Source organism: Equus quagga, unplaced genomic scaffold (genome assembly GCF_021613505.1).
Source record: "Equus quagga isolate Etosha38 unplaced genomic scaffold, UCLA_HA_Equagga_1.0 73442_RagTag, whole genome shotgun sequence".
NCBI classification, from domain to species: domain Eukaryota; kingdom Metazoa; phylum Chordata; class Mammalia; order Perissodactyla; family Equidae; genus Equus; species Equus quagga.
This window is the reverse complement of record NW_025802777.1, coordinates 4,995,573-5,021,887: the sequence shown is the minus strand read 5'-3', so window position 1 is coordinate 5,021,887 and position 26,315 is coordinate 4,995,573. Positions and strand designations below refer to the sequence as shown.

The 26,315-nt window shown below is 44.2% G+C and overlaps 1 protein-coding gene and 1 long non-coding RNA gene across 5 annotated transcripts in view; one reads left to right on the top strand and one right to left on the bottom strand.

Moving 5' to 3' along the window:
- The window catches only part of LOC124234361 (transcriptional regulator ERG), a 257,281-nt gene extending 236,533 nt beyond the window's left edge, over window positions 1-20,748 (bottom strand). Inside the window, exon 1 of one of the 3 annotated variants that reach the window (XM_046651707.1) lies at window positions 20,677-20,748. The gene's annotated coding sequence lies outside the window, so the exon portion shown is untranslated. Of the gene's footprint in view, window positions 1-19,507; window positions 19,531-20,676 lie in introns of those variants that run through there. The other 2 variants (XM_046651704.1, XM_046651705.1) reach the window with 2 other exon arrangements.
- On the top strand, window positions 5,835-10,739 carry LOC124234362 (uncharacterized). 2 transcript variants are annotated; one of them, XR_006887289.1, is made up of 4 exons: window positions 5,835-6,173; window positions 8,928-9,114; window positions 10,110-10,282; window positions 10,591-10,739. It is a non-coding gene; the product is annotated as an uncharacterized LOC124234362 (long non-coding RNA). The 2 variants fall into 2 exon arrangements; XR_006887288.1 differs by lacking the exon at window positions 5,835-6,173 and having other exon boundaries at window positions 8,556-9,114.
- Window positions 20,749-26,315: the final 5,567 nt, after the last annotated feature.

The window sequence follows — 26,315 nt, the reverse complement described above, 5'->3', positions numbered from 1 at the left end:
AAGCCAAACAGCTCCGTGGTAGTTATCTGGTGTTATACAAACCTCTTCCCCAAATCCACGTGCAAATTTTTTCATTCTTCACCTTTTAAAAGCCTTAAAGCTTAAAGTGCAAATTAACTTTTTAAAAAAAGGGGAGCTAGCCCCATGTAGTGGTTAAGTTCCGCACACTCTGCTTGAGCGGACCTGGTTCATGGGTTCGGATCCTGGGCACGGACATACACCACCTGTCAGCCATGCTGTAGTGGCAACCGAGATATAAAGTGGAGGAAGATTGGCACAGATGTTAGCTCAGGGCTAATCTTCCTCAGCAAAAAATAAAAAAGTTCTGACTGGCAATTTGGTAGCATAGATCAAAAGATTAAAGACATATACCCTTGATCCCACAATTCCACTTGTAGGAATACATCCTAGGGGCCGGTCCAGTGGCAGTTTGCATAGGTTAAGTTTGCACGCTCCACTTCGGTGGTCTGGAGTTCACTGGTTTGGATGCTGTGGGTGGACCTACACACTGCTCATCAAGCCATGCTGTGGCGGCATCCCACATAGAAGAACTAGAAGGACTTACAACTAGGATACGCAACTATGCACTGGTGCTTTGGGGCGGGGGGGACGAGGAAGATTGGCCACAGATGTTAGCTCAGGGCCAATCTTGCTCACCAAAAAAAAAAAAAAAGGAATGTACTCTAGTCTTCGGTAAATTCTACAGCATGGTTTACTACAGTGATTTTTCAACCCTAAGAGTAGGTGACAATACTATTCCTGGGCCTCTCCTCCAAGACAGCCTGACCTGCTTGGTCTGTGATAGGGCCTGGGTGTCTATAATCTGCAGCCAAGATTGAGAACTCTTGGCTTATAATAAAGAAAACTGGAAACAACCTCAATACTCAGCAGAGAGGACTGGTGAATCCATCACAATAGGGCCATGTGATGGAATCCTAGACAGTCTTAAAATAATGTGGCAGAAAAAAGATATTTCATTAAGCATATTCGTTGACATGGACAGGTATTTACAATGTGCTATTATGTAAAAAAACAGGTTATAAAAGTGTGTATGTGATATGATCCACATTTGAAAAAAAGCATATATAAAATAATCACCAATATTCTGGAACCAAATGCGTCATTGTCAGCAGCTATAATGTCTGAGAGTGGAAAGATTTCATTGAAATAATTTTGTTTATCTATATGTTCTAACATTTCCACAATGAACAAAGTGTTATAGATACTACCTTCGACAGTTCAAAATGCTTAGACACATCACTTGGACGTTCTAAATCTTTTAACACTGTTCGTATAGATTTCGGCTCACACCCCACCCCCATTACAACTAATAAATCTATACATACATACATATCCCCAATTCTCCCAGGAGTTTTTTGGGGTACACTACTCCCTGCCAAATCTCCAGAGTGAAAAATAACTTCCCCAGTCTCTTCAATAAATGGTGTTGGGAAAACTGGACAGCCACACGCAAAAGAGTGAAAGTAGACCATTCCCTTACACCCTGCACAAAAATCAACTCAAAATGGATCAGAGACTTGAAGGTAAGACCTGAAACCATGAAACTTCTAGAAGAAAATATAGGCAGTGCACTCTTCAACATCAGTCTTAGAAGCATCTTTTGGACACCATGTCTACTTAGGCAAGGGAAACAAAAGAAAAAATAAACAAATAGGACTACATCAGTCTAAAGAGTTTCTGCAAGGCAAAGGAAACCAGGAACAAAACAAAAAGACAATCCACCAACTGGGAGAAAATATTTGCAAATCATATATCCGACAAGGAGTTAATCTCCAAATATATAAAGAACTCATTCAACTCAACAACAAAAAAACAAACAACTCAATCAAAAAAGGGGCAGGGGATATGAACAGATATTTTTCCAAAGAAGATATACAGATGGCCAACAGGCATGTGAAAGATGTTCAACATCACTAATTATTAAGGAAATGCAAGTTAAAATTACAATGAGATATCACCTTACACCTGTTAGAATGGCCATAATTACCAAGACAAAAAATAACAAACGTTAGGGAGAAAAGGGAGCCCTCATACACTGCTGGTGGGAATGGAAACTGGTGCAGCCACTATGGAAAACAATATGGAGATTTCTCAAAAGATTAAAAATAGAAATACCGTATGACCCAGCCATTCCACTACTGAGTATTTAGCCAAAGAACTTGAGATCAACAATTCAGAGACTTATGCACCCCTATGTTCATTGCAGCATTATTCACCATAGCCAAGATGTGGAAGCAACCCAGGTGCCCATCAACAGATGAATGGATAAAGAAGATGTGGTATACATATACAATGGAATACTACACAGCCATAAGGAAAGAAAAAATCATCCCATTCGCAACAACATGGATGGGCCTTGAGGGTATTATGTTAAGTGAAATAAGCCAGACAATGGAGACAAACAAACACATGATTTCACTCATATGTGGAAGATAAATAAACACATGGACAAAGAGATCAGATTAGTGGTTACCAGGGCGAAGGGGGTTAGGGGTGGGCATAAGTGATAAAGGGGCTCATACATATGGTGACTGACAAATAATAATGTACAAGCGAAATTTCACAATGTTGTAAACCATTATGACCACATTAAAATAATAACAAAAAATAATAATAACCTTCCCATAGGTTTCATCTTTCCTTGGTAGGTAATAAAGTTTGGCTGCCTCAAACCCAGAATATTCTTGTAACATCGTTACACCCACTGACCTTCTAAATTCTCCTTCACAAATGTCCGAGGGATGAGAAGGGAGTTGTTGTTACTGTAATAATATCAGGAAACCAGCGACTGGATTTGTGACTGTGAGAAAGACAATGAGAAAGCACACCTCCGAATGCCCCACATTCCGGCCCCGCTAAACCATTCAGCATCATTAGCGGAAGGTATCAGGGCACTGAAGAGAGGAGGGGCAGGAAAGCCTAATTCAAATAGAGATTCATAACATGTATGTGTTTGCCTGTGAAGCTCCCAATACGAGGAAGAGGCTGAGTTACAGATCACAGTGTATGGACCACCTGGAGGACACAGCCCCTCATGTTCTCAGCAAAGATGGCAGAGGTGCCATCACCTTCCTCCTTCATTTCACCCACTCCTTTCTCGATATCCCCTTCCCTTATTCTTTGCATCAAAGTTGTCCACTAAAAGGAACCAAGTGAGCCACAGAGTTCTAAATAGCTATCTTCAGAAGTTTTTGAAACAAGATGAAAGCCGTCAGAGAATGAAAACCAAATCCCAAATACGTAAGAAAAAGGCTTTAACACGTGGCGCAGTACGAACCGTCTGCTCCCCAGGTCCAGCCTCTCGCCAGCTAGTAGCAACCAGGCAGGACACTGGAGCAAGCAGGAAATCTAAAATTAGGTTTTACTACCTATAATGGAGGATTTATGGGATGGTTTAATTGGTAGTCTCAGGACTAAAACCTGAAGTGGGGGAACAAAAACATCTTTCTGGACATACCCGGTGAGCCCACATGCACTCCTTGAACCTCACCTATAGCCCGTGGAGGCGCAGGTCTGCGGGGGACAGGGCGAGGACGCAATTCTTCCTTCTTCTAACCTTGACGCGTGCCGGAGCCAAGAACACGGTAGTCCTTGGTTCTTTTATTTAAGAGGCAAAATGGTTTCTTATGGTGGAATAGGTCTTCAGACCACACACAGAAATCCAGGTGTTCTGAAGAACAAAAGAACCCTTTCGATTCAGTCCTCTCCTGAAATATCCCAAACCACAAGAACACACTCAAAAGGTCGAAAGAAGATTGGACTCAAACGTGAATATTTTGGTCTGCACGGGTGTCTTGCTATGTTCAGTGCAGGCAAGATCATTTGAAAATTTTCCCAGTACCATTTTTGATGAATAGAAGGGATAGTCAAATTGGGTGTTTATGTAAAGTTCACATGTTCAGAGAGATTCTAAGTAAATATGAGAAAACAACAACAAATGATGGCTTGAGCAGTGTGTTGGCTGGTGGTGTGGGGCAGGGTCACAAACTCTCCGTCGGTCCCCTGCTGGGGTGACTCACAGCCAAGTGCCCACAGAAACCTCCCACTGCCAAGGATGTGGAGAGCCGGGGTCTCCAGGGACCAGCTGAACCGCACACAGTCCCTTCTGCTCACCCTTTGCCCTTTCCGTCCCACCAGCTCAACAAATGTTAGTGGAGTTTTGGTCGTCTTCCCTGAAGGGTCTTTCTTTCCATCCCCACTCTCTCCCCTCTCCGGATGGCACCCCTGGATCCACCGTGGAGTCAGAGACGCCAGCCTGAGCTAAGGCCAAAGCAGACCGAGAGGAGTGAAAAAGCTGGGACGGTGACTGGCTTTCGGACTCCAGTGAAAACTGTGGCTCCGCTGATGAGGGTGGCACTCGGTCTGGAAGCCAGCGCAGCAATATTCTTACTGAGGAGACGAATCCCTTATAAAGAAGCTTCCGTTTATTACAACACGCTGCAAGAAGATGGGAAGACATCTTGCTTTCAAAAATGGTATTTTCTGGGGCCGGCCCCATGGCCGAGTGGTTAAATTCATGCACTCCGCTTCGGCGGCCCCGGGTTTCACTGGTTCAGATCCTGGGCGCGGACCTAGCACCATTCATCAGACTATGCCGAGGTGGCATCCCACATAGCACAACCAGAATATACAACTATGTACCATGGGGCTTTGGGGAGAAGAAGAAGGAAAAAAAAAAAAAAGAAGATTGGCAACAGATGTTAGCTCAGGTGCCAATCTTTTAAAAAGAAAAATGATATTTTCTTAAAGAGGATTTTCAAGTTTCCAAGGATAAAAGCACTTTCCCTAGGTCCCACTGGTAGGCTGTGGTTTCTGAGCGCACCGGAGCCTTCTCAGACACTGACCACAGGCGCCTCAGTCTGCAGAAGCCCTGTGTAAGGAGATCAGCTTATAACTCAGGCATTTTCTACCTGAGCAGTTGGCAGTCCAGTGAAATTTGGTCCAACTGGGGTCCTCCTCAGATTCTTTGAACGTGGTCTAAGGAAGAGACAACTTTTCCTGAATTCTAGGCTCTGGTGACAAGGTTATCACAATATTTATAGAATTATTGTAAATATTGTAATATATGTATGTATATAATATCTGTATGTGTATAATACATGTAATATAATAATATATAGTAATAGATTATATGTATATATGTACACACATATATACACATATATATGTAATAGATGTTACAGCTTATATCTATTAAAAAATTTGTGGGGAAAATACGCCATGCAAAATTCATATTAAATAAAATGGAGCCAAGCAATGAAACAACTCTGAAATGGCCTAAGAAACTAAAAGGTATTTGACATTTACTTTTTCCGGGTACACCCACGGACTTCATGTCATCATTGACCCTGGTTGGTTAAGATCATCAACGTTTTCTCAATTCCTGGACTGTTTTATAGTCAACAGACCCAATTATTAAGTTCAAAGGGAATACCCCAGAAAAGGCAGAGCAGAATCAGTCAGTGTCGGCAAGACCTGCAGAAGAACAAATAGATAGCTTGTAATATAAAGAAATTTAATATAAATAACTTTACAGGCACACCTCGTGGTGTGTCATCTAATCTGACACTATTACCAAAAAAAAAAAACAAATGACAATGTGATTTCACTACTATGGCATCCACTGCCAGAGCAGTCATAGTTTAAGAGGTATTTTTAGTGATTTTTAAGGGCGAGCACTCGTAAATTTCCAAATCTGTGCTCCATGTGACCATGACATAGCAGTTGGTCAATTCTCCTGCTTGGTTTCCAAAATTCTGACCGTGGGTCACCACTGACACAAACTAACGTCTATCTGTGAGAAATGAGAAAGAGGCAATTGGAAAGGAGAAAAAGAGGGGACAGGTTGAGCAGAGAGGGCTCCCACAGCAAACTGTTCCTTGCTTGGAGTCAAGCAACTCTTAGAACGCAGACAGCAAAGACAAAAAGAATCCGGTGAAAATGCACCTTTTGCGTCCTCAATACACGGCACAGACGGCGACAGGGAGGGGCAGAAGATGCAGCTAAGGCTGTGCCTCACAGCTCAGAGATGCTCAGGGCTGGATACCCACTTGGATCTCCCACCTCAGATAGAAGCAAATTTCCTTGTGATGTTCCAGAAAGAAGCGTACCGCCAGAAATTATCATAACACTTCCTACACCGGGAGCTGGAGGTAAGCATTAAGAAAGAACTTAATCTTTGTGCCTTCTGCACTCATGGTAACATTATTTGCCATTGATTTTTCCTAGGAGATAATGAACTCTGTGATACCGTCACTGACTTTATGAACCAGAGGATGTGTTAGGACTGATGATGACAAGGAGAAACTAGAAAACAACATTAGATTCTTACCAAACCACTCTGATTTCACAGCACACACTTCTCTCCCTTCCTAAAAATCTGGGTTTTCCCAGTTTTCAGGATCTCTGGGTCTCTTCTAGTAACTGCGTTAGAGCCGATCCTGTCAGCTACGGGGCGTGGGCGGGTTATCCAGACTCTGCCTCACAGAACACTCACCCTCCGTCTCTGAGTCAGTTGCCTTTTAATGGAAATACTATTCAATGATCATTTTCATAAAAATTTGTGCTGGCGCGGTTTTGTTTCTCTTGACACTGGCCCAAATGTTTTTCTCTTCTGATTGATTTTTGGTTTAAACTCCGCATGTCTCTTTTGGTTGTTTATTTTTTAATATATTTCCATTTTTACTGGAGGGGAAACATTAGAGTCAATGTGATCCAGCTGCACCGAATCGGCCACGCGACCTGCAGTTTTACATCTAAGACGATGGAGCAAAGTCTGCCTGCAGAAGAAGCCTGAGCTGCTCCTGCCCAGGGGCTTGCTTTTGCAACTTGGGCGTTTCTGCAGACCGTCTTGTCCAGTAACCCTAAGTCTGATAAGAATGTGGTCAGTGATTTTCCACGTTTCATGGAGCCCTTTCACAAACACAAAGGGGGCTATCAATTGCCAGTTGCTTTTACCACCATCAGTTTTCAGCCCACACTCTGTAAAACTAGCCGAACAGAATTCCCCAACATAATGTCCTGACTTTTTTTTATTACGTCCTCCTCTCTTTCAGTCCTTTCTAAGATCATGTACCAGCATCCGCCATCTTTTCCCTTAAACAGAATCTTTTTGGAAGTTAAGTATCTGCATTGTGTATTTAAGCCATGCGTTCCTAAGGAGGCTAAAATCGGTTCTTGGAGGGTGAAAAAGAGTCTGCTCTTTTTACGTATAAAGCACAGATAGACCTAAATGTGGATATACATGCATATGTGTAATGTAAAATTCCTCAAGAGATATACAGGACATCTGTGGTATTAAATTTTCATATGGGAGAGGGTTGATTAAAGAAGAAATGCCTGAAGGGGATTGGTCATGAAAAAAAGGTTGAAAAACATTAATTTAAGCCTAAGAGTGACTGCACCACAAATTATTGTTGCTTCTTGATGTGTTTCGCACCCATGCCTCAATCACACACAGATACTAAGCCTGCATTTATTCCAGTCTGTTGACGATGTGCCCACAACTATTTCCACTGGAAACTGAAGAGTTGTCTACCTTTATAAACTCTCTATCCAACAACTCACATAAGTTACCTCTTGTTTGAGAACCCAGCAGGTGTCGAGCACAAGAAACAAAACCAAAGAGATACCAAAAGATAAAAAAGGAAAGCAAAAGGAGCTAATACTCCAACGCAAATGAAGCAGACGATCGTACGTATTCTCAGGAAACAGCAACCTTGTCTTCAAATGTCTGTGAACTAAAGATTTCTCAGGACAGCTTTCCACTACACACGAACGATTCAGCGTAGCAATCTTTGCTTGCCTTAGTGGATTACAAACCTTGCTTATTCCAAAAAAGAAGCATGCATTTAGCTTTCTCAAATATATGATATGCAACTCTTATTTTCACTTGCTGGGAGAAAAGACTAAAAAATAGTGTTTCACCTTGCTTCTTTTGCCAGTGCAAACCTGACTAATTCTTACCCTCATTGCCACTTCTTCTTTAATCTTCCCTAATCTAGGTTGCGCGATAACACATTCCCAACCTTTTGGAGAGGTGGCCTGTATTTCCAACACAGCTAGGCATGACCTGCATGTTTTCCTGACCTGTGCTGGCCATGCCCTAGCCAGAGAAAGGAATGGACTGGCTTTACTCGTAGTCTCAGAGGTTACATACTCCAGCATCACAGACTATAGAAATAACTTTGTGATGACCTCAAGGGGTAATTTATGGAGCACGGACGGTACATGGAGTATGTTTTCTGTCCTCAGAATCCTAGACCAGGACAGATTTATGAATAATTTTCAAAAATCAGGAAGTCTGCGAAAATCCCCACTGTCTTATAAAGATTGCATGATGCTCCTCGCATCTCCCAAGGCCTCAGCCTCCCTCCCGTCCGCAGAGGTCCCTGGACCCGACTCCCAATGGCCAGGGCCAAAGAACGCAGGCACCTGCCCCTCAGCAAATCCACTCCCATTCCCCCTCATTCCCAGACACAAATTTCCATGAAAACCAGACACAGCACAGAAAACAGGGGCAGGGGATTCCAAAATCGCTTCAGATCTGCAGCCTGATTTCATTAGACTCGCTGGCTTGTTTCTTCCAGCCCCTGTGAGTGTCCACGGCAGGAGAAACATCGCTGACACTGGCATTTTAAAGCCGTGAGGTCCATACACTTAAGGTTGCAAGGCCAGTGCGGGAAGGACAGGGGACACTGCTGCAGAGACGGAGAGGGGTAAATTTAGAGATGACGAGGAAGAGGGAAACGCTTAGGTTCCGTTACGAGGCGACTCTACTGGGTGTTACTTGTCAAGCGGCTGAATCCACCCACACACCCCAACAGCGTATGAAAGTTGTTCAGCCCGAAGGGAAAGAGACCCTCCACGGCTGTCATTACTAATCCAAGTTTAACTAAATTTAACAGTTTCCAAGAGCACGTTTTGGCCATTTCAAACATGCAAGCACCCACCTGAGAATTTGGGGCTGCAGCAGACAGCCCTGTCCGGTTTCTGTCACCTTCATTCTGCCACAGCGGAGAGCTGCACCCCTGAGCTGACAACCCTGCATTTACCAGTTCATCTCCAAGGTCTTCCTTGATGCTGCGGCAAATGGTAAGAACCAAGTACAGAAGCAACTCAACTGGACATTAACCTTCCCGTACGAGTCACACAGCCAGCCTGAGGATCTGGTTGCCAGCGATGACACGGTTTTTCCTCCAAGATTTTAAGCACATGTGGCTTCCATCAATGTGGGCTCAGATTCGTTCTGTGTTTAGACCACTTGCCTCGCACGTTCTCATATTTACACATATTCACCGAACGTAACCCCAAGTGAATTATTTAAGAAGTCTTAACGTGCTTCAGACTTCTCAAATATAATTTAGACTTTAAATTAAATTTGTACTCCCGTGGGAAACTGGTAGGTTGAATGCAGCGTACAGCATGGAACGGACGTTCAGTAGGCCTTAGAATAGAATTTCAGTTCCCTGGGAAAGGATCTCACCTGGTGGCCAATGCTCCATTTTAGACGAAAGAGGACCCTGCTAGAAAATTCACCTTGTTGCCTATGTTTGAAAGAAGTGGAGCCCACTAAACACAAGACAGATATTCCTGCTTTTCCATTTGTCCCTGGATAGACTGACAATGAGGCAACCCCAAATCAGATATCTATAATGGTACAGATTAGGACACACAGCCCTGTTCATTAGTTTTGTTTTGGGTTTTGTGTGGGGTGTTTTTTTTTTTTTTTTTTTTGCTGAGGAAGACTGGCCCTAAGATAACATCCATGCCATCTTCCTCCATTTCATATGTAGGATGCCTGCCACAGCATGGCGTGATAAGGGGTACACAGGTCCGAACCCAGGATCCAAACCCGCAAACCCCGGGCCACCAAAATCGAGGGCACGAATTTAACCACTATACCACTGGACCATTCCCCCGTTTGCTAGTTTTGAGGTTTGGGTTTTTTTTTAAATAATCACGATATTCTTTGTCCCTTGATGTCTGATTGTCAAAAACTGCACTGAATTAGTGGTTAAATATGATTCGGCAATTAGACTTGAGAGAAGCCACGCATATTTTTTGTAACACAGTTTTGTTTTGTTTAGGTTTTTTTACAGTAGGCCCTGCCCACCAGGGAAAATAAACCAGAACAAGGAGAACGAAATTCCCTTCCCACGCACGAGTGATAATGAAAACAAACTATCTACAAGGAAGCTCAGACAAGGAGTGTGCTACAGACCAGGCATCAACTGAAAACAAATTTCTTATTCAGGAAAATGTGAGTAAGAATCTGCAGTGAGTAAATTTTGCACTTTGCATAAAAACGAAATTAAATCTTAACTCCAAAACACGCATACGATGAAAGAGCTAAGTCATTCAAGGACACTTTAGACACAGTACGTTGATAAGAAGTGGCACACAACCAAGGCAACTGACTTGGTAAGACTTGGCCGTGAACTTCAGTGTTACATAAAGCGGGCGAGGCCCGTGTGGGATGCAGTGCGCCATTACCAAATTGTGTGATGACCACCTGCCCTTCGAAGTCAATTCTGTAGTGATCTATCTGACTGAACCTTTTTTCTCCAGGATGCTAGCGCCTCAAGTATGCTCTTCTTCCAACCTGGGTGCCCATCAAAGGACGAATGGATAAAGAAGATGTGGTACTTATACACAATGGAATACTACTCAGCCATAAGGAACGATGAAGTCCGGCCATTTGTGACAACGTGGATGGACCTCGAGGGTATTATGCTGAGTGAAATAAGTCAGAGGGAGAAAGTCAAATACCATATGATCTCACTCATAAGTAGAAGATAAAAACGATGACAAACAAACACATAGCAACAGAGACTGGATTGGTGGTTACCATAGGGGAAGGGGGGAGGGGGGAGGGCAAAAGGGGTGCCCAGGCTCAAATGCCGGGGGACAGACTATAATTCGTTTTTGGGTGGTGAACATGACGTAATCTACACAGAATTCGAAATATATTATGATGGACATCCAAAAGCTATGTAATGTTATAACCCAACGTTACTGCAATTAAAAATAAATAAATAAATAAAATTGAAAAATAAAAAATAAAAAAGAATGCTCTTCTTCAAAATGATCTATTGCATTCTTCTCAAGAAACTGTCCACATGCAAAAGCAGAAATTTGTCATCATGCCTGGATTATCTTTAAATAGAGAAAACTCGAATAAGGTTTTCAGGCATGAAGTTGTCAGAGCATGATTCCGACAAGGCGGCACTATTGTTCCCAGGTTTACAAAGGTTGGGTCTGCAAGGAGATACTTCATTTCGCACTTTAAAAGCAGGAAGTGAGTCAACAGGAAATTATATATACATTTTCCCACCAATTTGAAAGCTGCAAACTTAGTACTGAATATGTCATGCTAGCAATCCATTTTTTATTGCTATCATGTCTGGACTCAGTGATATTTTGGGGGTGACACTGCCAATGGAGACACAAAGTCATAAAAATTCTATTTCTGTGATCAAATCATATAACGGGGTTCATCGTTACTAATTATATTAAACATGAAATTCCTATGCTCAACACTGTAGGCCTGCACTGTCCAATACAGTGGCCACCGGCCACATGTGGCTCCTGAGCACCTGCAATGTGGGCAGTCCAGAACGAGATGTGCCGCATGCGTAAACTACACATTGGATTTCGAAGATTTAATATAGGAAAAAATAATGTGAAACATCTCATCAATATTTTTGTATTGGTTACATTTGAAATGATAATATTTTGGACATGTTGTATTACATAAAACAGATTATTAAAATTAATTTCACCTGTTTCTCAATGCGGCTACCAGAAAACATAAAAGTATACATGAGACTCACATTCTATTTCTTTTACCCAGGGCTGCCTGACCTTCCAGTGACTCTGCCTCTGTGTCATCCTGCCCCCTTCTTGTCACCTCTATAAGTGGACCCTCGCTCTTACCAGGAGAGCTCCAGCCAGCAGGCTCACTCACGGATCCAGAGTCAGCCGCCTGGGTTCTGATTCTGCTCTGGCTCTCACCGTGTGACTCTGGGCACGTCGCTTAGCACTCCCGAGCCTCACTCTGTTATTCTGGAAAATGGGGGCAATAAGGGCACCATCCCTCCCAGAGCCGTGGTGAGGGTGACCTGTGGCCCCACAAGAGCCATGTCTGCACCATCTGGTGAAGTCGATGTCAGTCACCATCCTCCAAACATCACATTCTCCCTTGCCTTCTGCAAGATGCCTTACTCCTGACCTTTTAACTTTGCACTTGAGTTACTGAAATAGGTGTCTAGATGGGTCCCTCGAGAACCCGGGAGGGTCGGGCAGTTCCCACACTGTGCGACCCAGCTCCCTGGTAATACATCCCACACTCCTAACAGCAGCAGTGCCTGACTCCCCCACTCCCCTGCCCATGGCTGCTCCCCCACCCCCATCCCTGCCTATCTTGAGCCAACGTACGTCACAGCTCGCCTCCAGTGCCTCATCTTTCGTCCTTCGGGAAGCATTTTCTGATCCTTCCTGTGGCATGGTTTAGCTCACTTTTTGATTGCATGATTCTTATGAGATGGACTGTTTTATTTATACTGTACTTTGTTCCAAAAAAGGATTTAAAGTGATCTACAAGGATATATGCAATATAACAAGGCTTTTTAAAATTCAGAAGTAGATGCAAAATAAATAATAAAGATGAGACTAAAGAGAAACTAGGGTAAGAACATAAACTGGAGCTAAGAGTGCAGGGGCCCATTAGACATGCCATGGGGTCTCACTACGTGCTGGAGCAAGAGCACACACCGGCCTCCGTGTGACGATATACAACTCAGAAAACTGCTCCTGATGCGGAGACTAAAAATGAAGTTTCCCCATTAGCTGGTAAGAGAGAAGGGCCTGTGTGAAAAGATACAAGCTTGCCTAAAAGCAGCCTACAGCAAGGCCAGCGTGTTGCATGGTGGCGGTCTCTGTCATGGCCTCCAACGTAGCACATCAGAGCACTTGACGGAGACGGCCCATAGGGGCAACACCTCCGTCACTGTGCAGTCTAGGCCCTGGCTCACTGGCACACTGGCCTAATTTGAGCAGGTGGCACTGCTGAATATGCCACTTTTTTGGGCCTATGTACTTATCCCCTTTCTAGATTCCATGAAATATACATTCACCCCTTTTCTAGACTCTAGGGTATATACATTCATCCCTCTTCTAGATTCTACTGCATATGCATTCAACCTCTTTCTAGATTCCATGACATATGTATTCTCCCCCTTTCTAGATTCCATGGCATTTGCATTCATCCTCTTTCTAGATTCCATGGCATACACATTCACCTCCTTTCTAGATTCTACCACATATGCATTCACCCTCTTTCTAGATTCCATGGCCTATACATTCACCCCTTTTCTAGATTCTAGGGCATACCCATTCACTCCCTTTCTAGATTCCATGGCATGTGCACTCACTCCCTTTCTAGATTTCCACTCCCTGAAGGCATGACCAAGGGCTTCATACAGTGTCTCGCATGGTGTCTTGCACCAAACATAGACAGAAAGGGCAGCTTGCCGGTCCTCGATATAGTTTGCACCTCCAATCTCTCTCCAGTGCACCCGCCTTCCTGTGACTCAGAACGCCTCTCCTCTCCTGGAGCCCCGAAACTTCACAACCTGGGTCAAATCTGACCGTAGACTAGTCTCTGCCTAGCAAGCATTCCCTGCATTCTCAGGCATCCCACTAGCCCTGCATTAATTTCCCCTGTAGATATTTATCCCAAGGACACTGCATTCAGAGAGGATGCTATTAGCTGGCTGGAGTGAAAAGGGCTGTAATTTTGTTTACAAGTTGTCAGTACAACTAGTTGGAAGAGAAGGAGTCAGACAGGCCACTAATTGCCGCAGTCACACAGGTGGATAGGCAAACTCCACAACGGAATGTTCTGGCTTTTTCCATTAAATTTGCAGTTGTTTTTCTAATCTCTAGATGTGTCTAGTGTCTTACCAGTCCCTAATGAATCCATGTTCTCCATCTCTCCTTTAGGACAGTGTTCTCATTTAATAGCTGATCAATAAATTTTGATTGAGAAACGTGTTCCCAGTTTGCTTACAATTAACGAAGAAAATTTTACATGACAATGCTTAAGTTTTGCAAAGAATAAATTCATATTGATGCTAAATGTAGTTACAAAGGCGATCTCAATATGAACACAAATTTCACCCCTTGTCTGCCTCCTGATAGTTTACTGTGGGTTCTAAGCACGTATGGGGTAATCTTCTTGCCTCGGGTTTCACAATTTGGGTATGGAGTACTTAGGAGAAATTGTCCTTGTGGGACGTTCAGTTTAATCACTTACATTTACAAGCCTGAGAAAACTGCAAAAATAAATCAAATGTCATCATGAGCTATACCACTTCAGAACTGGTACTATTTCAACGTCCTCTCACTTCGTACCTCAGGCAGCAGCCCACCATCACTTTCTCTGCTTCAGTGGCAGGGGTTTCAGAACTTGGAGCGCTAAATACTGGTAATACGCTGACCTAACATCCCTTCTGCAGGAAAAAAAACTCTCACTATTCCCTGGATTTTATCTTTATTGTCATTAATTCTATTTTAGAACTATGTAGTGAAGTCAATTTTACTCTCAGGGTCAAACAGACTAGAAAGTACTTTTCGATACTGAAGAAGCAAATTTTTCCTCCACTTTTGCTTATTCCGTCATCTTGCTGCTGTATCTTGAGCTGCAAAAAGAGCGAGCCTTGCACAAGGCACGCTGAGATTTTGTGCAGTTACAGACCCAGGTTTGTGAATCTGGCAGCAGGCTCCCTTCAGCTTTGTGAGGTTGGATAGAGTTTTAATGAGAATCCATTCAAAGCAGGAGATCTTCTTAGAACGTGCCTAAGCCAGCGGTTGGTTTCTTGTCTAAATGTTTTTACTTCGTTTCCCAATAAAAGAAATCTCAGCTTTCTGATACATTTAATTTAAGAGTTTTATGTTGAGATCGTAAGTGTTTCCAAACATTTCATTTTACTAGCACAGACTTCGCTGATCATTTTACTCAGCTTAGATCGATGGATGTCCCATGTAAGAATCCTGAAATCTACCTTTCTTCGCTCCTGGGGTCCAAAGGTTTGCCTTCCTATGTGGTGCTGTAGGGACCCCTCCCTCTCCCACCAGCCTCCTCATAACAGCTTCTTTCAGTCTCTTCTCAGAAGCCTGAGATCCTCGTCCAGTCCAGCTTCAAGCAGAATTCCAAGCACCACATAGAGGAAGGAACAGCACTTTTCCCACTGCCAATTTCAATTAATTTATTATATTAAGACAGCGGGTGGTTAACCAACATAGTAAGACCTTGGGTTTCTCCTATTGTTCCAAAGAGCACAAAGCCTGATGCCCATCTTAGTTCAGACAGAAAGGTGAACACCACCAGCTAATTCATTTCCACGATGCAGCGTATGACTGCACACAAACTCATGCTTCCCCAAGGTGGACACCCAAACAGCCCAGCCGGGAGCCACAAAAATGCCCACACTCCAGTTCAGTCTTTCTTTTACTTTGCGACTTTAGCTGTGTTAGTAAGCCCCACCATTTCCACGCCATCACAGAGAACACGAATCTGCCCTCCAAAAACAGAGAATCACTTAAGGAATATGACACATCACCACACAAGGTGATGCATGTGTAACACACACCACACAATGGCAATCACCACACAAGGCACAGGTCCTTTGCTCCTCTGCACTCAAACTGAGGTACAAACACACTTCTTCACTTTTAAATCAAGATCTGGGAACTTTTGCGGAACCCTGAATCGAGTGAAAATAAGGATTTTCTATTTTTTAAAAAATGGCTGTAAATGTGTCTATTTTCTCTCCTATTCATTGGAGAGAATTCATTGTCTCCCTCTGGAGTATGTTTTCCAGGGGGAATAATCATTGGAATAATATTACTCCTAAAAAGAATCCCATATGAGACACTAGCACGTATGAAAACCTCATTCCCACTGAAACAATTCAAAATTACAGAGTGTGTCTTCAAAGGAGGCAGCTACACACCTAGGTTTGAAAGATCTTTAGACATTTAACAGTTTGTCCTCGATCAGATCTCATGTCTAGGATTATAATAAAAAAGTGAGCAATTAATACAAAAGGCCTATTTTACATACTTCAAGGATATTTCAGTCTTCACACACAGCCATTTTCAAAGAGGAAAAAACCACATAACTAGAACTTCCTTTGCACACACTTCTGAACACGTATTGAGCCAAGGTAACTGAACCCCTTACTTTCAAGGTTAAATTACTGTTTCTCATACGCAATCAGGGTCTTCCAGATTATGACATGTCACAGTAAAAATAGAAGAGCTTAAAAGTTAGTTTAAATCTACAACTTAGACCCAGTGCTCCATTTTTAGATGCACCCTTCAATTTCTTGGTGTTGTCTACACTTTACTCGCACTTAAATTTAGCAAAGTAATTTTAGATCAGCTGTCTTCCCCACCTTCGCTAGATCTGCAACGTTACAACATTGACTCCTGTCTCTTTTAAATACTCAAATGTTTGAAATAATAGGTAACATTAAAGAGGAACATTTGCCCCTGGCTATTTTGAAAAACTGATTCAGAATCCAATGGCCTAGCCATTGGAAACGGCTGTTGTTGTTTATCTGCAGAATAATTGCTTTAAATCAATAAATGTGAGAAGGTGAATATTGACGATGCATAATTTGTAACTAATTCACTGACTGCTAATAAGCCCACTGAGGCTGCAAAGAAGTACCAATGAGAATGCTGTCGTGAACATCAACAATATAGAGAGGCAGCTGGTAGGCTTCTGTGTCGGCATCGTCAATTACTACCATTACTTCCAAAGTCACCCGGAAACAGCTCCCACTGCTCCCACCAGGTATCAAAATTATCTGAAACTGGGTCCAAAATACTTGAATACTTCTGTTGTGTCAGCTTGTTTTTTCCGACAAATTCTACTTCGAAGGTTTTAACAGTTTCAAATTCAAGGTGTAGATCACAAACAAAAGCTGTATTTTGAAGGACTATACTCTCCCGGGAATGCCCAAGTATCCTTACCCACTGGCGAGAGGAAACAGAACCCCTTGGGCATTCTCCTAGTCCCTGGAAAAGCTTGCCTAGGAAGCAAAGGGTGATGGAGCCAGGAGGTGACAAAGGGACCTGCATTTAGAGAGATGAACTCCCAACTTCAACTGAGAACTGACTTGCAGCATCAAAAAGCTTGGATTCTGCTCATAATGACTTACTTCTGATTTGTTACCTTGACCCCATCTTATGTCCCAGGCTCCCTAAGTCTCATTAGAAACGTGTAGGTGTCTCTACGTCAACACCTCCTGAGTGGAGTTCTATGAAATCGCAGGCAGCACTGACATTTATTCAACATGACAGTGTCTCCCCACCACTCCGCATCATAGGATGGACACTGACTTGCTATCGTATTTTCACTGGGGAATAGGAAAAGATTTTAGAAATGTTAGCTCCTCTGTCCTCTGAAAAAATAAATCCTCCCTTTTATTATTTTTTGTTGTTGTTTAAGGATAGCTAACAAGAAAAAAATCAGAGCTAATCTTAATTTTAGAAAAAAAAGTTGAAAGTTTTCTATTACCCACTTACAATATGAGATATTATGTATTCCATGTATGTAAAATGTATTACATTTTAGAATAGTACATAATTTAAAAGTCAATTTTGACATCTTTTGGAGATACTTTCCTTCTTACTTATATATCTGGCATTCCACTGGGATCTCAGCCTTGACCACAGATAAAATATTTGACTTTGTGAACTTAGAAATTCATAGAGAATCGACAAGATTTTTCCTTAACATCAAAACATGAGACATGGAAGGGAGAATGTTTATATACACGTCTACAGGCAGTCCCATTACATAATCCACTCAATGGTAAACACTGATTTTCAACATTTTAGCTAAAGAAAGCACATCCGATGAATCGCCAAGAACTCCTCATGAAATAATAGTTAAATGCAAAATAAGGTATCACAGCTGTACCCTGAATTTTTAAAAATAAAATGAAGTAATTATAAAGAGTTAGAAAAGGAAGAAACCGAAATTTTAAGTGCAATTGGAATTACATATTCTTAACTCAAAAGATATAATACCCATTTGCTAGTTTAGCATAATTTCCCAAAAGTCATTGACTCAAATCAAAGCTAGGATGAGCAACCCGCAAACAGCATCTGTGATGTGATGTGTGCTGTGACTCACAAAACCTTTCTTTATAAAACTTCACATATTAGCCACAAGTTTGCAGAGTTCATCCTGTCTCCATTAGAAATGCAATTGCAATGGTATGATTAGCTCATTCATAACTTGACACACAGTGAAGCAATTTATCTCGTTGGGTTTTTATATAACTTCCATTGCGTGGTCTTCCCACTGAGGAAGGAGCCAGCACAAGCTGCTGCCAGTAGAGCAAGAGTTAAGCCCAGGAATGTGACAGTTCTCTCGGTGATAAGGTGATGGGGAGCTGAGGCCGGTGAACGCTCTAAACTACTTGGAGAGAATTGAAAATACTCACAAAGAGTCCCAATGGCAAATGAACTCTATGCCCTATGTTATGTCACCCAGGGACGAAGAAAATGTTTTTTGACTCACATTGAACGTTTTCTGAACTACAGAAGCTACAGAAACATGGCCAGTGTGAAATCTGTGGCAAATCTGAATACATTCCTTTGAAGGATAAACGAAATTATCTTTATATCAACAGAGAGTTATATTAAATCCACATCTACCTGAAAGGTTTTTATCCATTTTATTGGGCAGTCTAGTCTGCTATTAATAATAGCACCTAAGTCTTATGCTTATAAATATTAAAAATGACTCTATGCAGTACCTTTTGTAAAAGAACCATACAATATATAATAGCAATAAATGGATGATGGGTTTCACACAGAAACCAAGGCGGCTAGCTGATTAAAAAAAACTTACAGGCTACATTTTTAAACATGCCAAGTTTTTCAACTAAGGTGGTAAACTGGAAGCATAGAAACATAACAACTGCAGGCTGAGGTGTCAAAAGGTGAAAGAGAGAAGGCGGGGAGGAAAGAGCCGGAGCTGGGTTCAGGAGCGCGCAGCGACGGAGCCGTCGGAGGGCGATTCCACGCACCGAAGCACCGACCCAGCAGTGACAGCCAAGCCCACACCTGGTGTCTACTTTCATCCAAGCGTGGGCTTTAATTCACCCCTTATTTCCATTCCAGACAAGCGCAAATAACCTCTTGCTCTGTGCCCCAGATAAGGCCAGCGCGGTTTGCTCTCCTGGCGTTCGCCGATTTCGGGGTGCCTGCTCCGCTCCATCCGCCCCCTACCGCGCGCGGCTTCCCGGGACCTGGGCACTGGCGAGCCGTCCCTCCCGGCGTCTCACGCCCCACTTGTCCTGGCGCCGTCGGAAGAGCCGGGCCACCTCGCCGCCACCGTCCCCGCGACAGCCGCAGCCGCCAGCGCGGGAGCCGTGCAGGGCGCGCAGGGCGCAGGACTTACCGGAGGCGAGCGCCGCCGTCGAGGGAGGGTGTGTCACGCACGTGTGTGTCCGCGCGTGTCCGCGCCCGCGTGTGCCCGCGCACGTGCCTGGCCGTGCGCGCCGACCCGGGCCGCACTGACTCCCCGGGCGCCAACGGGCTCAGCCCATGGTGTGGGCGCCGGCCTCGGGGAGGCTCCGGCTCCCGCCAATCGCCGAGCAGGGCGGCCACCCCGACGAGCGACTCGCGATCCCGGAGTGCGCGGGGGCGGAGCGGGGGCGCGGGGGCGCGCGTGTCCAAGTGCGCGTGGGTGTGAGCGCGCGCGTGCGTCCAAGCGCGCGTGGGGATTCTGTGCGCGCGCGTCCGTAGGCGCGGGTATTTGTGTGCGCGCGTGGGTGTTCTGTGCACTCGCGTCCGTGCGCGCGTGGGTATGCGAGCGCGCGTGTCCGTGCGCGCGCCCTCGGGCCGGGGAGCGCGGGCGGCGCGGGCAGGTCTGGACGCGGCTCAGGTTTAGCCCAGAGCTGGCGGCTGGAGGAGGAAGAGGAGGAGGGAGAGGAAGAGGAGGAGGAGCAGAGCCCGGGACGACGTGAGCAGAGTCCAGGCCCTGGCCAGCCGGCCGGAGACGAACCCAGGACGCGCCTCCAGGAGAACAGGCGAGGGGTGGGGAGGGCCGGGGAGGTGGGTACCGCCGAGATGCTTGCTCCTCGGAACTTAGTGAGAAGTATTATTTTTTCCCAAGCCTCAGCCGTTATGGACGTTAAAAACAAAAGTTAGAACTGGTTGCTGCAGAAGTTTAAAATGACCACCGACTGCCTTGGAGGCTAATCGGAATGAAGACGACGTCGCCCTCGGTCAGACTAATGAAGCGGAGACACCGAGGTGCCCAGGAGCCGCCGGCTTTAGTCTGACCTGGAGTCAGGACCCGGCAGTCTCGAGCGCCGAGCCTTGGGACAGGAGGCGAGGGGCTTGCGAGGAGCGGGATGTGGGCTGGAGGATGCTGGCTGCCGCCGCGGAGACACCCCGCCTGACGGACGGACGCGGTGACAGCAGCCCTCGTGAGAAGAGTGTCCGAAAGAAACAGCCTCCAAAAGGGGGAGCCGCGAGGTTCGGCTCACGGCCCGGGATCCCTGTGCTAAGCCCCTCCAGATGTTTTAGTTTATAAGTGAATTCTGACATCAAAATCGCGCTTACCTGAGTGCTGTTTCTCTTCACTCATGTCCCGCGGGGACCATCACGACCGTCCCTGCGCGATCGCTCGGAACCCATCCCAGGGCGTCCTCTTGCACACTCTCCCCTTTCCAACCGAGCGAGAACTACTCATGTCCCTCCCTCTCCCAACTTTAACAGCCAAGAATTTCAGCAAACAGCCAGAGAGAAAGCTAAGTCCCCCCACCCCAAGGGAAGGGACGGAATAAGTACTCTTTTAATTTGAAAAATAATAATTAAAACTCCCTCAACTTTTAAGGCCAGGCAACATAATCTATTAATTGGTCGCTATTAACATGCAGTTTTATTGAGCGTCGCACACAGAAGTCTGATTGTGAAGGAGGAGTGTTTTCAATGAAAGTGGAGTTATTTTAGCTGCAGACGTGTTTACATTTCTGTGGTTTAGTCTATAACTTTCTCTTTTTCTTGCTTCAGAATTCTGCTCCATGAAGCAAAGCCCTTAGCTCCCAGACATTCCAAAAAGTCTGCCAAAATAATAGAAAAAAAGAGAGGGGAAGAAAAAACATACAGAGACCCCCAAGTCTGGGTCGGCTCAGGGTTGTAAGCGGGCATCATGAGTAGCCCCCTCCCCACACACTTTCCAGTTTGAAAAAAAAAAAAAAGAAGCCTTCGGGGCTCCATTTCCTGTTTGCTGGGGAAAAAATAAAATGGGTCTAAGCAGCTGAGTTTAGAAACCGCCTTCTCCAGGACCTATAGATTCTGAGAGGATCTTTAACCCCAGAGATGCCAAAATGGGCTCATTACTTTGAGAATCTACCATCACAAACTCTGCAAGGAAGTGTTTCTCTTTTAAACCGACAACCTTCAGGAGACTACAAATGCATTCCTGGGAAATTTCTTGAACAAACAGGCACGCGGCGGTAGATGGGCAACAAGCCCACCTCTCCATAGGTGGCCAAGAGAAGATACCAATAAAAATAAATATTGAAAACAGATTAAGTTTCTGACAAGCGTGAATGCTTTTCTTTCTGAGGTTACGGTACAAAAAGCGGAAGGCGTACTAAAAGGTGCATATTTAGTAATAGGGTCATGTCAGTTTATACAATCTGTGCTGGACTCATCATCTGCAGAATTGATGGATTCCTTTGAATTGCTCTGCGAATAGCGCAGAAGTCACAATAGTGCAGTTCACATGGTCTTAGAAACATTCAACCTCCGTCTCCCCTTAACTATCAATTGCATATTTTGATTCCTTTTCTAACTGTTCTCCAAATATTCTAGATCCAAGAAACCTCACTGGATTTTGAAACCTTCCTCTCAGCTGCTAATTTCCAAAACTCGCCACAGGGAGTCCTTAATGTTTAGGGTAGTGCTTTAAATAGATAGATTGTCAGCCTCTCCCGTGAGACCGCAGTCCACTGGGCACTGACCCTGCTTTATAATACGGCGTCACCCGAGCAAAGTTTCTCCACCGTCGTCACTAGTACCCAATGTTATAATAATATAGAACAGTGCTGATAATAACAGTATGTATGCTGACAAAAGAGCATGCTTTATGAATAAAGAACTGCACTTTAATAGTAGAAAGAACATGATTTCGACAATCCAAGCTACCGCTGTTGAGAACAGAAAAAATGACTTCAGAAAAACCGTAATATTTGATATTTTAACCATTTCTCCCTCCGCCTTGCTATTCTTCTCCCATTCGCCAAAAGACCCCATACACAGAGAGAGAGAGAAAGAGAAGAGAGAGACTTTCTTAAAAGGCAAAAAACCATACTGAGCCCACTCACGAAGCTAGGATCATTAACCCTGAAAAATCTTAGAACCCAGAATCCCAGAGTTTTGCATCCATCTTACATCATTTCCTCCAACTGACTGCATCTTGTAGTCATAGTAAGGAAGTTCTTCCTATCATCTAATCTAATCCCCACCTCCTACTACGGGAATTCCCTTCTGTTTGTCCATAATCAAGGTCACATAGTAGGAATTCAGTTCCAACTAGTTAAATCAATTAAGTTATTTTGAGAGGCAAAGAGAACACAAATAATGGAAACACATTTACTATCTGTCTGCGCTGGAGGACACAGACGAAACATGGTAACTAAGTTATTCCAACTAAGTTAATAAAATAGCATTTAAAAGGTAGATTTTTATAAAAACACCACTTGACACATTCTGTAAGAATTAGTATTTTTAAGTATCTCATGCCTGAAATGATCTTCTTTCTATACAAAGTTTTGTGGTCGACTTAATTCTTTTTGAAATCCCTTTTATCCAAAAGATGTTTTGGATTAATTTAAGTATTTGTTACTGGATAATGTCAAGCTCTTGTTCAATGAAGTGTCCTGCACTGGGTTGTCACACCTGTTAAATATAAGCCTCCTTTTCTTTTGATATTCTGAGAAGGGCCTTAAAAGGTTTACATCCTTCAATATGGAGATTTAATTGCTTTACCTATAATAAAAATAATCCCTATAAAATTCAGACTGTGGATATTTCAAAGCCGAAAGAACTATTGGATTGGGATGTAAAGGTTGCAGTTCAAAAAGCCTTCCACATTTAATATAACGTGCATGGAGTTATGAGTTATAAACTCCTGGTTATCATTTTGTAAGGTCTGGTCTTTGTTGTCCTTGCACGCAGCGTCTTTGAGCTAACTTTACGGCTTAGCAGATCTGCGTGTGCATGTGTTAAATATGGAAAAGGTAGCATATCCCTGTGCAGTAAATGCTCACAAAGGAGGAAGTCTCTGATTTTGATTTAAACGAGGTACTGGAGTGAGGTTCCCCATGCTGACACATTCTCATCTTTGGTGAGCTCAGATCTGGCGTAAGGCCATTCTGAAGGATGGCCATGCATTGAGAAAGGAGACAGTACACATGCGTCAGTCATGGGCCATTTCCAGTTGTGCACACCGTGAGCACCCTTCAGCGTTCCTCTGGGCATCCTGAGCCCTTCCCCCCATGGCGCCCACTCAGTCCACTGAGACCTTCTTTCCATCATGGAGGTGGGTGAGACAGGAACCTTCCCATTCGAAGTTCCACCTTCCCTCAGAGTAATTCAAGACAGGGAAGGGAGGAGAATGTGTCAGAACTCTCGAGTCTCGATTCTAAATGTAGCATCCCTGGGTACCCCTCTCCCCACCACCATCCTCATCCCCTTCCCTGACTTCTGTCATTGACTGTTAGTGAACACAAAAGGACAGCAGTGCACGTTTTCTTGAGAGAGCCCTCAGCCTACGACACAAGCATCACCATTATCTTTTATCATCCACTGCTAAGAAGTCGGTTTTATGTGTCCTTTACCCTTCCAGACAAACTAATTTCATGCAATCTGAAGTGCTTTTTCGGGCTGTGTCAGACGCAGTTTAAGTGTTCAGTACGCGCAGCAGTTCTTAATAATGCGTGGTGACCACGAACTGCTCCGTAAAATTGCATAATGCATAATTCCTATCAACTTGGATAATGCACAAAATAAGTTGATATGAAACACATTGTACATCTGTCAGTGAGCTTTGGTGACAAAGGTTATACAAAACGGCTAGGGAGACTCTATTTGTGTTTTTAAAATGGAATTACGTAGAGCACATCAGGAGATTTGCTCCAGCTCTTCTAACGATTAAACATGGGCAATTTGCTTTTGAGCTCCATATATTACGATGCTAACTCTATCAATGAACAATTTTGTCATGTACATTTTCATCAATGTAGTTACTCATAAGTGTGAAAATACTTGCACTTTTAGAAAATTGAGACAATTTCTTCTCAGTGATTTTTTGCATTGAGAAAGGCATTGGCATAACAGTGCATCAATGCAAATCGAATCAATATCTTTATGACTTCCTTTTGTGTCTTAGAATAGTAATTTGTTACCTTACGATTATGGATCATCTGATACAATTTTAATGAGTGAAAAGTGTATTTCAGATGTAATGCACAGACAATTGGTGAAGAATGCATGAGAAGAGGACTCCAGCACTTGGCAGCCACATGACCTTGGGCGAGTCACAGCCTCTTGACTAAAGCCTCAATTTTCTTACCTGTTAACTGAGGCTGTTGCAGTGGAAGACCTGAAATATGCCACACACAGGACCTCTCAGGGAAGAAATTGGGGTATTCATCTTCACATTCCTACTTTGTGGCATAAGGACTGATTGATTGATTAACTGGATAGCCTATTAGAAATTATTCTTCTCCTCTGTAAGCCTTAATGCACATACCTCTTGCTTCCCTCCTACATCCACGCAGCAAGAGCAGCTCCCTCTGGGATGGGTCGCGTTACCTTTTGGTCCTATATCAACCTGGTGTTGGGTGGAGAACTGCCGTCTGCACAGCAGTGATCTGAGCCCTGAATCCATGGCAAAATCACCTTGGTAGCTTCCAAAACAACGCCATCGTCTGGGCCCCATCTCAGACAGGGTAAATCAGGCTCTTGGGGTACTATGGTATTGATATGAATGTTTGAAACTCCCCAGGTGGTTGAATGGACATCCAGAGTAGAGGATGGCAGCTGTTGAAATTATAGTCATTAAACGAATAATGAAGGAAATCCAGAATCTCCATCTAATGAGATAATTCCAGAAACATGCACTTTAAAGATGGACTCTGTCACCCAAAACAGTTGTCTGGCCAGAATTTCCTCTTTTTATGGTTAGCGTCACTCTTAACTCAGTCACAAAATCCTGGAATCTTGGAATTTCTTTCCCGTTTTGCCCCTTTCCTGAAATGTCCTTCCCATCTTCATGTGGTCTACCATTGACGAAGCACTCACACACACGTTCATCATCCAGGTGCCCTTCCATCACCTTCTGCAGTAGTGACGAGGCTTGAGACTCTCCAAGTTCAGAGGGCTCCAAAGGGAGGCAAGATGCAAACATGGAAACTGGGAGCTTTCTCTACATGGCCAGTTTGCCACCTTTCCTTATTCAAAGTCTCCTGCTGCGCCCCTCCCTGCCAGCCCTAAGCCGAAGTTCATTCCTGCCCTCCAGCACATCTTCCCGCCTCTCAGACAGCACTCATTTCTCGTAACTTCGTCAGTCCCACGTTGGAACTGTAAGCATGTTTAGCTTCTCCGCAGACCGTGAGCTTCTCGAGGCAACCTTAGCTCCCCTCGACTTTGTACACAATAGCTACTCAATATGAACTGATCTTTAAACCCTACGCCTCACCGGCCCCTTCGCCAAACAGTCACCATGGGCCATACTGACTGTCCGCAGTTCCCAGGGACACCCCCTTCATCCATTCCCAGGGCCCAGACTTCTCGCTCAAGGTTTTATAGCCTCACATCTGGCCTCTGGGGCTGTCTCCCCTCTGCCCACGGCCGCCGGCGCTACACCAAGCCCCCTCTTGGCAAAGAGCCCCCCCCTCATCACACCACAGCCAGCCTCAGAGACCTTCAGGAGCACCTCCTGCCTGGTGGGGAGACTCCAGATGCATCGCTAGGAGACATGGGGTGAGAATTTGAAGATCGCAATCTTGGCTTGCAGAGCTCAAGCTCATCACCCCTTGACGGTCTTCGCTGTCCATCCACTTGCCTGGAAGAGGAAGGGAGATCAGGATTTGCTGAAGAAGAAACTCAAGCTGGAAGATTCAGACATGCAGAGTAGGATTGTGTAGCCGCACGAGAGTGCCTTTCTTTAAGATCCTCGGCACTTCCTTGGC